Source organism: Martes martes (genome assembly GCF_963455335.1).
Source record: "Martes martes genome assembly, chromosome: 8".
NCBI lineage: Eukaryota > Metazoa > Chordata > Mammalia > Carnivora > Mustelidae > Martes > Martes martes.
Genome location: NC_137895.1, coordinates 99,782,478 through 99,796,551, shown reverse-complemented (window position 1 = coordinate 99,796,551; position 14,074 = coordinate 99,782,478).

Genomic DNA, 14,074 nt, shown 5'->3' with positions numbered 1-14,074 from the left:
TATGTGATTTTCTTGTCTGCCTCTTTGCTAGACTATAAGCTCGCGGAGGGCAGCGCCATTGTCTACCTGGTACACAGTGGGACCCCCAGCATTTCGAGCAGGGGCCGAGACACAATAGGTGCTCAGGAAATAACCAATATTCTCTCCAAGACTCAGAGGCGACGTGGTGGTTTCTCCAGAGCCGCGGGACCCATCCTCTCTCGGCGCAACCCAATTCTGGGTCACCACCCACCTTTACCCGAGCCCCGCTCGCGGGCTGGTCCTCCCACCTGCCGGCCACTGGGACAGCGCAGCGCGCCCACCACCCGGACCCTGCAACTCCAGTTGGGCCCTGCCGCTCCGCTCAACCGCGCATCTCCGGGGGCCCCCCAGGCTTTTCCGCTGGTCCCAGGCCGCTGCGCCCGGGAGTGGCAGTGACGGCGCCACTGCGGTTCCGCGGGGCTCGCTGAGCAGCCGTTAGGCCCCCCGCGCTGCTGGCAAATGTCAAGGATTCTTTTTTGACGGATCCGTTGATGCGGTAGTAAAACGTGACTCGCTTATCCCGCTCCCTCCGGAAGGAGGACGCGCGCTCCCACCCGCGGGCTGCGCCGGGGGCCCCTCTCGCGAGTCCCCGCCCCCGCGGCCCCCGCGACCCTCCTTCTCACCTTCGCACCAAACGGACCAGCACCGGCGGCCGGCGCACGACCCATCCGGCGTCTTCGCGACGCGGCGGCTGGGAACCCTTTACGGGGAAACTGTGCTGGGCCCCGCCATCCTTAAAGTCGCCGTTAGGAGGGTGTTAACATTTCTGCTTTAAGAGATACCCGTCCCCCTCGCCGCCCCCTCGCCCGCGAGAGGGTGCCCCCAGATATCCCCGCGGGGCGGGCCGGAGTGGGTGCCGAGGAGGCGGAGGGGGCGCGGGGGGAGGGGGGACAATTCCTGGTAGTTCTTCTGGCCCCGGTGGCTGTTTTCTGATGAAAAGCCCAACTGCCTTTCTTTCCACCTCCCAGAAAGGACTCTTTCCAGTTTCCAATAAAAGTCGTCCCCTGCTGCCCTGTAGGTGCTCTCCAGGGGAGGGGAGGAGCCAGGAGAACACAAAAGTGTTTGGGGGAGACTGCTTTTCCCCAAACCTAAGTTGGAATTATTTGGAGCCTCACCATGATGGCTTGGCCTTTAATAAAGCGGCGAGGCACTAGGGATGGTTTTTGGTATTGTTGGTGTTTGTTTTGAGGATCTACACTGAACTTCTCCAAAGAGATTGTCCCAGTGAACAATAAACACACGAGTACGCAATTGAATTGGTCTTCAGGAAACTCCAAATTAAAACTACATGAGATTCCACTGCATGCCCCCCCCCACCCATGGTTAAAATGAAGGAGGAAAAGGACAGGAAGAAGGAATACCAAACGTGGGAGGGGATGTGGGGCACCCAGAACTCTCCTGCACTGTTAATTGGGGATATACATTGATAAATTGGTGCAATCACTTGGGGGAAACTAGCAATATTTATTGAAACAGAACATAGGCCTACCCTGTGACCCAACAATTTCATTTCAACGGATTTCAACAGAAATTCATATACATGCTCACCAAAACATGGATACTAGAATGTTCATCTCAGCAGTATTCATAATAGCTCCAAAACTGGAAAAAATCCAAATGTCCATTGAGAGAAGAATGGATAAATAAAATACGTAGTGAGTATATTCACCCAAAGACATAGGGTACAGCAATTAGAGCAAATGTATTATGGTGACATGCAACAATATGGATAAATCTCATAAAGTTTAGTGAAAGAAACCAGGGTGCAAAAGAGAATATGTTGGGGCGCCTGGGTGGCTCAGTGGGTTGAGGCCTCTGCCTTCGGCTTGGGTCATGACCCTGGGGTCCTGTGATGGAGCTCCCCCTCCCTCTGCTCGGTGAGGAGCCTGCTTCCCCCCACTCTCTGCCTACTTGTGATCTCTGTCTGTCAAATAAATAAATAAACTCTTTAAAAAAGAGAGAGAGAGAGAATATATTAAAAGATTCTATTTATATAAAGGTCAAAACTCGCATATGGTGTCATAAATCCAGACTGTGGTTACCTTTCAGGGGATTGTAACTAGAAAGGACAGTACAGCTTCTGGGGTCTGTCAGTCACTTGGTCTGGGTGCTGTTAACTTTATAAAAACAACCATCCAAGGTTGCCTGGGTGGCCAGTCATTCAGCATCTGCCTTCCCTTCAGGTCATGATCCCAGAGTCCTGGGATGAAGAACCAAATGGGGCTCCCCGCTCAGCAGGAAGCCTGCTTCTCCCTCTCCCACTACCCCTGCTTGTGTTCCCTCTCTCTTGCTGTCTTTCTGTCAAATAAATAAATAAAATATTTAATAAAAAGAAAAAAAACCCCAATATCCAATAAAACATTTCCCTGATATGTTTTACCTTAAAAAGTTTTCAGAACAAAAAAGCCTGACATATTAATTTGTCCAACTTCTCTGCTCAATTCAACCTGCATCACTTTTATGATCATTATAAGGCTCTAGCAGGCACTGTGGAGTCCTGGAAAAATGTGTCTGCCTTCCAGTATTTCATAATCTAGGCAGTGGTATAAGCAAGTCGTTGCTGGGGAATAGTCTTTGATTATGTGCTAATTGTTAGGGAAATCCTATTAAAATACTTACTCTGGAAGAAAGTTGGGGAAATATATGCATCTAGGCAGAGTTTCTGAGTTAGAGGGATCTTTTCTTTTTTTTAAGATTTTATTTATTTATTTAAAAAAAGACTTTATTTATTTATTTGACAGACGGAGATCGCAAGTAGGCAGAGAAGCAGGCAGAGAGAGAAGGGGAAGCAGGCTCCCCGCTGACCAGAGAGCGTGATGTGGGGCTCTATCCCAGTACCCTGAGATCATGACCTGAGCCAAAGGCAGAGGCTTTAACCCACTGAGCCACCCAGGCACCCGAGTTAGAGGGATCTTAAGATCCTTATAATTTCTTGTGAATAGGCGCTAGGGTGATCAACTGTCTCAGTTATCCCAGGACTAAGGGGTTTCCCCGGGATAGTTGTGGGCAACCTGGGATGGGTAGTCACTCTAACTGGAGCTGAGCCTGATTCATCTTTGTTTTCACTTTTTATTTTGTTTCTTCCTCTTCTTCTCCTTCTTCTTCTTTTTTTTTTTTTTTTAAGATTTTATTTATTTGACAGAGAGAGATACAGTGAGAGAGGGAACACAAGTAGAAGTAGTGGAGAGAGGGAGAAGCAGGCTTCCTGCTAAGCAGGGAGCCAAATGTGGGGCTCTATACCAGGACCCTGGGATCATGACCTGAGCCCAAGGCAGATGCTCAGCCGACTGACCCACCCAGGCTCCCCTGCCCTTATTTTGTTTTGTTTCTTGAGAAGTGGGGAGGAGCAGAGGGAGGAGAGAGAGAATCCTCAAGCAAATTCCCCATTGAGCTTGGAGCCCCACCAGGGCTTGATGATTTCATGACCCCGAGATCATGACCTGAGCCAAAGTCAGGAGGTGAATGTTAGGTGGCTCAGTCATTAAGCGTCTGCCTTCCACTCAGGTCATAATCCCAGGATCCTGGGATAGAGCCCTGCCTCTGGTTCCCTGCCTGGCAGGGACCTTGCTGCTTCTCCCTCCCCCTCTGCGCGCCGCCCCCCCTCGCCTGTGTTCTCTCACTCTCTCTGTCAAATAAATAAAATCTTTAAAAAAAAAAAAAAAGAGTTGAATGCTTAATTGACTGAACCACCGAGGTGCCCCCGATTCATCTTTGAACTTGAAGTTTCTAACAGAGTCTGGCACATAGAAGAGGTTCAATAAGCTCAATATTTGTTGAAATAAAATGGGGGGGGGAAATGATAACAAATAAAGGCACCCTTTCAGATGATACCAGTTGGTTTTTGAAGGGCAGGGAATTGCAGATCAGGTAGGGATTAGGATCAGCTTCAGGAGGGCCTTGAATGCCAAGCTGAATAGTCTGGATTATGTTTTATTGACAATTGGTAGCCATGGAATGCTCTTGAACAAAAAGAGTGACATAAAAAAAAAATCTGTATTTTATTAAATCTGGGCCACTGAAGGGGATGATTTGACATAAGTAGACTCTACAAGCCAAAGTCCGGGTCGAGAGGTTATTAGGAGTCCAGGAAAAAAGATGAATAATAGACTTTTAGAATTGTAAGAGAACTAAGAGTTCTGCTAGTCTAATGCCTTTTTAAATTTTTGAATAACAGGTTTTCTTTTTCTAGTCTATGTTCCTTTTAGAAACTGTTTCTTCCAAACCTTCTATTCTCTTTTCTTAAATGTTAATATTTTTTGAAATACTAATTTTAATAAATTAAATGAAGCAGTAAATGAAGGCCCAGTGGTAAAATGATCTGTCCAAGGCTATTTGGCAAGTCTGAAACAGACTGAACAAGAAGCTGAGTTTCTTTCCTGCTACGGCAGTCACCTTATACTACATGAGTGGATTCATAACGATGTCATGCTGGAATAAAGTGTCTCCTCGGAAGGGAAAAAACAAGGCAGTATTTTTTTTTTTTCTTGAAGAGCTATGTATCCAATTCTTAAATTATTAGAGTATAACCTTCCCATCTTTTTGGTGTTAAAAATGTTAATTTCCGGGTGCCTGGGTGACTCAGTTGGTTAAGCGTCTGGCTTTGGCTCAGGTCATGACTAGAGTTCTGGGATTGAACCCCGAGTCAGGCTCCCTGTCATCAGTGGGAGGCCTGCTTCTCCCTCTCTCAATCCCCCTGCTTGTGTTCCCTCTCTCACTAGCTCTCTCTCCTATCAAATGAATAAATAAAATCTTTGAAAAAATAAAAATAAAGACTTTATTTTTAAGTAATCTCTATACCCAGTGTGGGGCTCAAACTCACAACTCTGTGATTAACAGTCACTGCTCCACAGACTGAGTCCTGGGGTTGGGGGCAGAGCATGAGGTGAGGGAAGGGCAGAGGGGGAGGGAGAAGCAGGCTACCCTCTGAACAGGGAACCTGACACAGTGCTTGATTCCAGGACCCCAGGGGTCATGACCTGAGCCAAAGGCAGCCACTTAACCCACTGAGCCACCCAGGTCCCCCTCCCTCCTTTTTATATACTCTCCTCTACTTACAGAGGCTGGAAAACCAAAACCTCAATTTCCTAGATTTTCTTGCAGCTAGGATTCTAGTTGTGAGTTTTGATCTATGAAAAATTTGCACATCCAAGAGACTTGAAAAGTCAAAGTGAGGCAGGGGCCATCTCCTGGCTACTTTGGTAGTTGCTGCTGGCCGGCCTGGTCAGGGGATTTGGTGGGGGGGGCGGTGTTTCTGTAGTGTTCCAGCAACCGTGTACAAGCTTCATGGCCACTGAAAGCTGCTGAGACATTAGTAACGGTAGCTTCCTGATGCCTGGATCTTAGGGAAGGCACTATGTTCTTGCACTCAACAGTTGTAGGAACAGTCTTGATTCCTCCCCTTTCTGCAGCTGCCCCTGGTGGGTGAGTTTAGTAGTCTTGTTTCTGAAGCCATATCTGGGATATAGCAGGGGCCCCGCTCCTCCTAAGTCCTTCCAACAAGTTCGTAAGTACCCATGTCCCTGTATTAAGGCCTATTCTGCTTAAAATAAAGTGGTTTCTGCTTCCTGTAGACAACCAGATCACATACTTACTGAGCAATAGTACTTTGTCCCTTCTGTACTTCTACCAGCCCCTCCAAACCCCTGCCTTCCCTTTTCTTTTCTTTCCATAAATTCCAAGTGCAGCATAACCTGGAGCTTTCATCCTTGGTCTTTAGAGGGCTTCTAGCTGTTGCTGGGCCTCCAGAGGAAAGAAAAAAAGATCACTGTGTTTCACAGAGCTGGGGTTTGGGGAGGTGGGGCAGCTGTTAGGCTGGAGGAAGTTGAAGATTTTCCTAGGGCCTAAGATTCTTTCTGACTCAGTATCTTATGTTCTCACCAATCAAGATGCCACTGGTTTATCTTTACATGTTAGAGGGCTCGGATCTTTGATTAGGAACAATGCCAATTTTTTTCTTCCTTAGACTTAGTGGTAGGCTCTATTTCTCCTTAGAGACAATTTCCACTCTGATTTATTGGATATCATCAAAAGGAAAGGTACAGTGCTCTCACTGTATGAATTATTGACCCCAAAATCATTTTGCATGGTTCCACATATTCATACAATATTACCAGGAAAAAAATGCACATTTAAGTGATAAACACCATTCTTGAAAATTTTCTTAATATCTCCCTTACCTACTTGCGTATAAGCAACGTATACCTTACTATGCTAAAATTATTTGTAGCTTAGAAATAACTTTCCTATGGCATTTTTATTCTTGCAAATAGAGCTGCCCCTGGCTCCTCCCCTTATTTCAAACTACTGTCCAAATTATACTGACAAACCAGTATGATACACTCTCTCATAAACTATCTGACCTAGAAGATTCTAGAAAATTATAAAGAGGGAATCGGTCTGGATAAACAGAAGGTACTTGAATCTTGACCAACAGCCTGTGCAGTGTCCTGCCTGCAGTGGGATAGTTATAACACTCTTGGAAAGTTTTTGCACTGTTTCCTCAATTTCAGAGCCGTTTTTAGACCATGTTAAAGCATGGGTGAAATCTTGCTATAATCTTGCCAGAAAGCAAGCGATTCCATAATTTCTGGTGATCTCTCAATACTCTCAGATAGTAAGTTCTTCCTACCCTTGACTCTCAGATTGTAGGTTAAACAACTTATTTTCCATTCATTGGATGTAGAAGCCTTTTTTTTTTTTTTTTTTTTTTTTTACTAATTCCATCTATCTTTTCAATTTTTTTCTAGGAATGTGGGTTAAGGGGCAATCTGCTTGCAAATTTTAAAGGCCCCAGGGTGTTAAGAGGAAAATGGTAGGTTTGGGAAGCAGATCTGCCTTTCATTTTATGGCTGGATTAACCCAGGTGGTAAGTGTGAAACATTTTTTCAGGATTATAAAATTGACATAGATACTTTATTTTTTAAATATGTGTGTATAGATATATTTTTTAAAAGATTTATTTGAGAGAGAGATTTATTTATTTATATTATGCGAGAGAGGGTTAGGGGTGGGGCAAAGGGAGAGGGAGAAGCAGGCTCCCCCCCTGAGCAGGGAGCGCCCACGGAGCTCCATCCCAGGACTCGGGATCATGACCTGAGCCAAACGCAGGCTCAAGGAGCCAAATGCAGACTCAAGGGACTGAGTCACCCAGACGCCCCTATTTTGATATAGATACTGTAAAAAACATATTCTAAAGGTCTGGCATCTTTAGAATTTGTCCATTATACTATAAAACATCTTCTCATTTTGTTTGGTTCAGATCTCGGACCATGTATCTGACACCACCAGGCATGAGGGATACAATGATGAACAAAATATATTCCCTACCCAAGGTTTCTGTATAGATGAATGCTCTTTAGACAAATCGTTTCAGTTCTCTACATCTCCGCCCACTCTTCATTATTTTATGAATGATTTCTTTAGGAACCCACCTGCTTGGATACTGTAATCCAGGGTCCATCCTTAGCTTTCTCTCTTAGAGTCTGTTTCTCTATCCTTTCCTAGAGTCAAGGTTAAACCCATGTTTTTCCTTTCCTGTCTCATTCTTTTAGGTAATGTAAGTAAATGGGAAGTCTTAAATTTGGTCCCACTTAAATGGCACCAAAGGCTCATAAGAATTCAATTATCATTATGTATTCCAGAAAGCCAGGGTACACGCTGACTTCGTTGAGTAAACAGGAAATTATCGATCCTATCCAGGAAATGACCTTGTTTGAGGGCAACGAAAGTGCCGCGGATTTCCCTCTTTCCTTCAGTTCCCTTCTAAACTCATTTCCGGGTTCTAATCAATTTGGTCCGTCAGTACAACAACAGAGTCCAGCTGACTCTTGGCAGTCCCACCCTAGACATCGTCCCTGAGAGAATGGCCAATAAGCCCTTCCCTTTAGTGGACATTTTTATGCCTCGTTTACCTCACTGCCAACCTCAACCAATCAGTAGTTGCGGCAGGCGGTACCAAAATAATCTCCACTTCCTCCCCAAATAGCCACACCCCTCGCTTGCGTCATCCTGATGGATTACTGACGCAGCCAATCAACCAGCAACCTTGGGCCCAGCCTACCTTAAACCCAATCAATTAAAACGGAGACGGGGAATTGGGGCGGAGAATGGAAAACTTGCCCCCTCTTTTGGAAATGGTTTGGAGAGGTGCGTCCGGATTTCTTGAACTTAACAGTTTTCGACCAACAGTCACTGCGTACTGTCTATCTCTAATGCCCCAGTTCTGTTCTCTTCGACCTCACCCCAAGATGAGCCCCACCCCTCACATATATTCCCCTCACCCCCCGCCCTCCGATTTCAGACTGGCACGCCCCCATCCTGAATCCTGCGGAAAAGAACCAAACCCAGTTGCCGGGGCTTTACACGTTCCTCTCGTGCGGGCAGAGCAGGGGAAGGACAGACCCTACGGCCTCGGGCGCCAATCTTTCCATTCAGTGCGTCTCTCCTCCCTTCCCCACGTTCCGGGGTCGGAGCTGACACGGGAGTGGGAGGAGCTGTCTGTCTGCCCGGCTCGGGGAGAGGCTAAAGCTTCTTAAGGTGGAACGGAGCTGTCGGGAGGCTGGGCCTCAGAACAACCGGGATGTGACGTCCTCCCGCCCTCCGACCACGTTTCTCCGTTTTTCATCTCTAGTCCTCTAACCTTACTTCTAGGCTTCGTTTTAGGGAGCACAAGCAGGTTAGGAAGAGGATATAAAGTTAGCGTCGAAAACTTAAAATAATAAAGTTATGGAGAGGAAATACGCACCATGGAATTTTTCCTTTGTGATTTAATCTCTGCTGTGTTCTATTTTGTTATCCCTCGATTACCCTTTAAGTAGCAGCTAGAATTTATTCTGATATGGAAACGTGAGCTCAGGTTTTTTTTTTTTTTTTTTAAGATTTTTTTACTTATTTATTTGACAGACAGAGATCACAAGTAGGCAACGAGGCAGGCAAAGAGAGAGGAGGAAGCGGGCTCTCTGCTGAGCAGAGAGCCCGACGTGGGGCTCCATCCCAGGACCCCTCGATCATGACCTGAGCCCAAGGCAGAGGCTTTAACCCACTGAGACACCCAGGCGCCGCGTGAGCTCAGATTTTGTCTAATAAATATTTCCAAATGAATCGTTTGTATGTTCATTTAATCCCTATCCACTATATCTGACTGCAGTCTCGAAGGGAAGCAAAAATCCTGTGCTTGGTAGCTGTGGTTTACCTCCTACACCTTCAAACAGCAGGTCCCTTGAAAAAGTGGAAGAGTGGAGGTGGTATGTTGCACAGTCTTGCAGTCTTGGCTCTAGTCAAATCTTCCCATTTGTAAAATGGGGATGATACCTACTCCCTAGGTTTACTGTCACTGCTAAAAGACATAGTGTTAATGAAAACATTGTAATCTGAAAAGTGTAAGCATAGATAATACAGTATTATAAATACATAGTATATAGTAACAGCAAACACTTGCATAATCCTTACTATCTTCTAGCACTTTTTAAAACAATATTTTAAAAAAACTTTTTAAAAGTAAACTCTATCCCTAACATAGGGCTTTAACTCGGGACCCCAAGATCAAGAGTTGCAGGCTCTACTGACTGAGCCAGCCAGGTGCCCCTTAAAAAACTATTTTGTAAAATTTCAAACACGTACGAATGTAGAGAGCATGGTATTTTATTTATTTATTTTTAAAAGATTTTATTAAAAAAAAAGATTTTATTTATTTATTTGACAGAGAGAGACACAGGGAGAGAGGGAACAGAAGCAGGGGGAGTGGGAGAGGGAAGAGCAGGCTTGCCCCTGAGCAGGGAGCTCAATGCAGGGTTAGATCCTGGGACCCTGGGATCATGACCTGATCTGAAGTCAGACACTTAACGACTGAGCCACCCAGGCGCCCCCAAAAGATTTTATTTTTAAGCACCTCTACATCCAAGGTGGGGCTCGAACTCACCACCCCAAGATCAAGATTCATATGCTCCACTGACTCAGCCAGGTACCCTGAGAATAATTTATTAAAAAACAAAAACAAAAAACATGTGATAAGCAACCCCGGTTGATCTTTTATCATCTATACCTCTTTCCTCCCATCACTTGATTATTCTGAAGGGGATTTCAGGCATTCCATGATTAAATACTGCAGTATGCATTTTTAAAAGATGAGATCCTTAAACAATAACATGGTACCATTAACACATCTAACAATAACAATAATTAATAATAATTAATAATAATATAACAATAATTCCTTGATATCACCAGAGTCAAGATTGAAATTTTACTGATTGCTTTATAATATCTTTTCCAGTTGCTTTGTTCAAATCAGGATCTCCCTCCATCTGGCCCAAATGTCCACATATTATATTTGATGGATATGTCTCTTGGTCCATATACATTGTATTTGCTTGGTATGATTTTTAAGCCCCTTTAAGCTTCAGGCTCTTTTTCTCTGTGCACTTACCTAAATGCATTACATGCATGAAGTCACATCGTTTTTCCACAACACTGTGAAGTAGGTACTATTATTATTCCCATTTTACTACTGTTGAGGAAACATAACAGTTAAGTGATTTAAGTTCTCACAGTTATAGAGCACCAAAGCTGGGATTTGGATACAAGAATCATATTCACTGTGTTTTATATAATACATAAGTCTTTAATAAATGCTCCCGAAACGGTATTGTGACATATTAGTCACCAATAGTATGAAGAAACGATTTGCTCAAGGTAGACTAACACTTGTGAATTATGTAATATGTTCTATTTTAGAAAAGTGTGAATCCTTACATTTTGGTTTCTTGCATGTTTCAGTGACTCACTCTCTCTTTCTCTCTCTCTAGAGCTATGTGTTTGTGAGCTCTACACCCACGGTGGGGCTCAAACTCATGATTTCAAGATCAAGAGTGGCATGTTCTCTACTAATTGAACCAGTCAGATGCCCCTCAGTGACTATATTTTTATTCCGCTCCATATCACCCTTCTTAATGCAAATATACAGAGAATGAATGCAAGTGTTTCCCTCTGTCTTAGGTGAAAACAAAACAAACGTAGGTTTATTTACCACTTTTTCTAATTTAAAAATTACATAAGCAAAACCCATAAGAACACTAACTATAGATATAGTAGAAAATGAGGTAAACTAAATTATCTTCAAGTTCACATCTTTGGTGTATATCCACTTGTGTCTGTGTGTATACTCAAATATATACATACACTTAAGTATATATTTAATTAATTAATTAACTTATTTATTTGAGAGAGAGAGAGGGAGCATGAGAGGGGAGAAGGTCAGAGGGAGAAGCAGACTCTCCATGGAGCTGGGTGCCCGACAGGACTCGATCCGAGGGCTCCGGGACCATGACCTGAGCCAAAGACAGTCGTTTAACCAACTGAGCCACCCAGGCGCCCAATAAGAATATATTTTAAAAAGCAATTATGTGATTATATTATACAAACTTTTCTTCTTTTTTTTTTTTAAGATTTTACTTATTTATTTGACAGAGAGAGAGAGACTTCAAGAGAGAGGGAACACAAGCAGGGGGGAGTGGGGGAGGGAGAAGCAGGCTTCCCACTGAGCAGGGAGCTCTTTGTGGGCTTCAATCCCAGGAACCTGGATCTTGACCTGAGCGGAAGGCAGATGCTTAACGATTGAGCCACCCAGATGCCTCTATTATACAAACTTTTAAAACATGATTTTCTCACTGGAATATATTTGGATATATGAAAAATTGTTTCTTTTAAAATAATGTACACCTATTGTAAGATATCTAAATGGTAAAGAAGATATAAAAAGAAAATCAGCTATCTATTATATAGACATACCATTATTTATTTAAGAGTTACCCTATTATGGTTATTTAAGCAAATTTTCTCATTTTCTACAGTCACAAATAATGCAGCAAACATCTCACATATATTAAATAATTTCTTGAGCTTCTAATTTTTCTCAATCTCCAGGAAAGGATGGTCTAATCCTTCCCTAACTTTCTCATTTTTAGTACTACTTCTCTACCATGCCTCTCAAATTCCACATACATACAAAAATGTCAAAAATGATTGACAAATGAAACATAACAAAACATCTAACGTAGCAAGAAGCAAGCATTTGATGCCAAATTATCTGTGTGTGGGAGAACAAGTTAATATTTCAAAAGGGGAAAAATATAGGGCACCTGGGTGGCTCAGGTCCTAGAGTCCCTGGATTGAATCCCTGGATTGAGTCCCGCATGGGGCTCCCAACTCCATGGGGAGTCTGCTTCTCCCTCTGACCTTCCCTCTCTTGCCCTCTCTCACTCTCTCTCTCAAATAAATAATTTTTTTTTTTTTTTAAAGGAAGGGATACAGCTTAAATTGGGATAGTGGAAGGGTGGAGAGAAAGAAAATACTCAACTGGGCTTCATTTCCTATAAATTTAAGGATTTTTTTTCATATATACATGTTTGTGATATAGATAGATCAATCAATCACAAACAACCAACTGACCTTTCTGCTTTCTATTTATGTAGAGGAAATGCCATCTATTTTCTTTTTTATTTGAGTATAGTTGCCCACAATGTTACATTAGTTTCAGGTATACAATCGTAGTGATTGGACAAGTTTATCCATTATGCTATGTTCATCATAAATGTAGCTACCATCTATTTCCATACATCTCTATTACAACAAGTTTAAGGATGGTTTTTAATTCTGACAGTTCAGGACAATGGAATAGAAGTTAAGAGTAGGGTCTTTGGAGTTCCTTGGATTTATTTGTTTAAGTCCTGGTTTTGCTACTTACTAATCATGTGAATGTAGACACAGTCATAATCTCTAAGTCAGTTTTCTCATCGTAAAATAGGTCTTGTAATGGTGGTACCTTACCGGATTGCTAGAAGAATTAAATGTGATAACACATGCAGAGTTCTTAGCTCAATGCCTGGCACACTGTAAATATAATGGAATTTTATACATGTGTAACTTAAACACAGTATTATACATTTAGCCAGAAGATAAAAGACTTTACTATCTAAACGTGAAATTTAGTCATCAAGTTGTAATCCTGAATACGCAGTCTTTTCTTTTGAGCAATTCAAATATTTCATGGATGGTATTTTTTGCTTTCATATTATTTTATATGATAGAAATTGGAATAGTTTGAGAAAAGTTTAAACAAGTCAGAGGGTGAAATATGTGAGAATTTCCAGAGGAATAATGTGACTGACGGAGCCAAAGTAGAGGTGGGCTCCCGGGTGGCATTTTCTGTCTCTGGGTGGGAATGATTCCGGAAGGGGCAGAAAGTAACATTCTTTACCATGTGTCACTCAGAATAAGGTATGTTACAAGATCGTCAAGTGAACTGAACGAGAAGTCATGTTTTGCATCCTTTGTATACTGTACGGTTTAAAAAGCATTTTCACATCAGTTATCTCCTGTGGTCCTTGCAACAGGCCTAGTGGGTAGCCAGGGCGAGTATCGAGGTCCCCTCGTCGCTCAGACCCCGCGGAAGAGGGGCCTTGCACAAGTTTATACGGAGTTTAGTCTAGAGTTCTCTCCGTGACGCGCTTTCTCTCTTCACACACCCGCTCCTTCAACAGCAGGTACTGAACTCCGGGATGAGGTCGGGATGAGGTCAGGATGACAGACGAACTCGGTCCCAACGCCATAACCCCTTATACACCGTCTCCGGGGAGCGGGAAGCCCATCAACGCCGTTCCGGAGAGAACACCTCGGCTCGGCCGCGCAGAGAACACCCGCGAAGGCGCGCGTGCAGCCGCGGCGGACGGCGTCGGGCGTGACCGGGGGACCGTCCCGACGGAGGGCAGGGGGCTGCCGCCGCGCGCCCAGGCGAGCTGCTCGTGCGGCCCTGTGGCCGGGCGGCGGCGGCGGCCCCCCCACCCCGCGTTGTCCCCCGGCTGCGGGCCGCGCGTCTCTCCCGGCGCCGCGCACCCCGGCGGCTCGGCCCGCGGCTCGGCGCCGCCCGCTCCTCCTTAACCCGCGCCGGGAGGCGGCGGCGGCGGCGGCCGGGCGGGCGGGGGAGGGGGAGGGGCGTGGAGCGCGGCGCGGAGGCCGGGGAGGAGCCGGGGCCTGCAGCGGAGCCGAGCCGAGCCCGAGC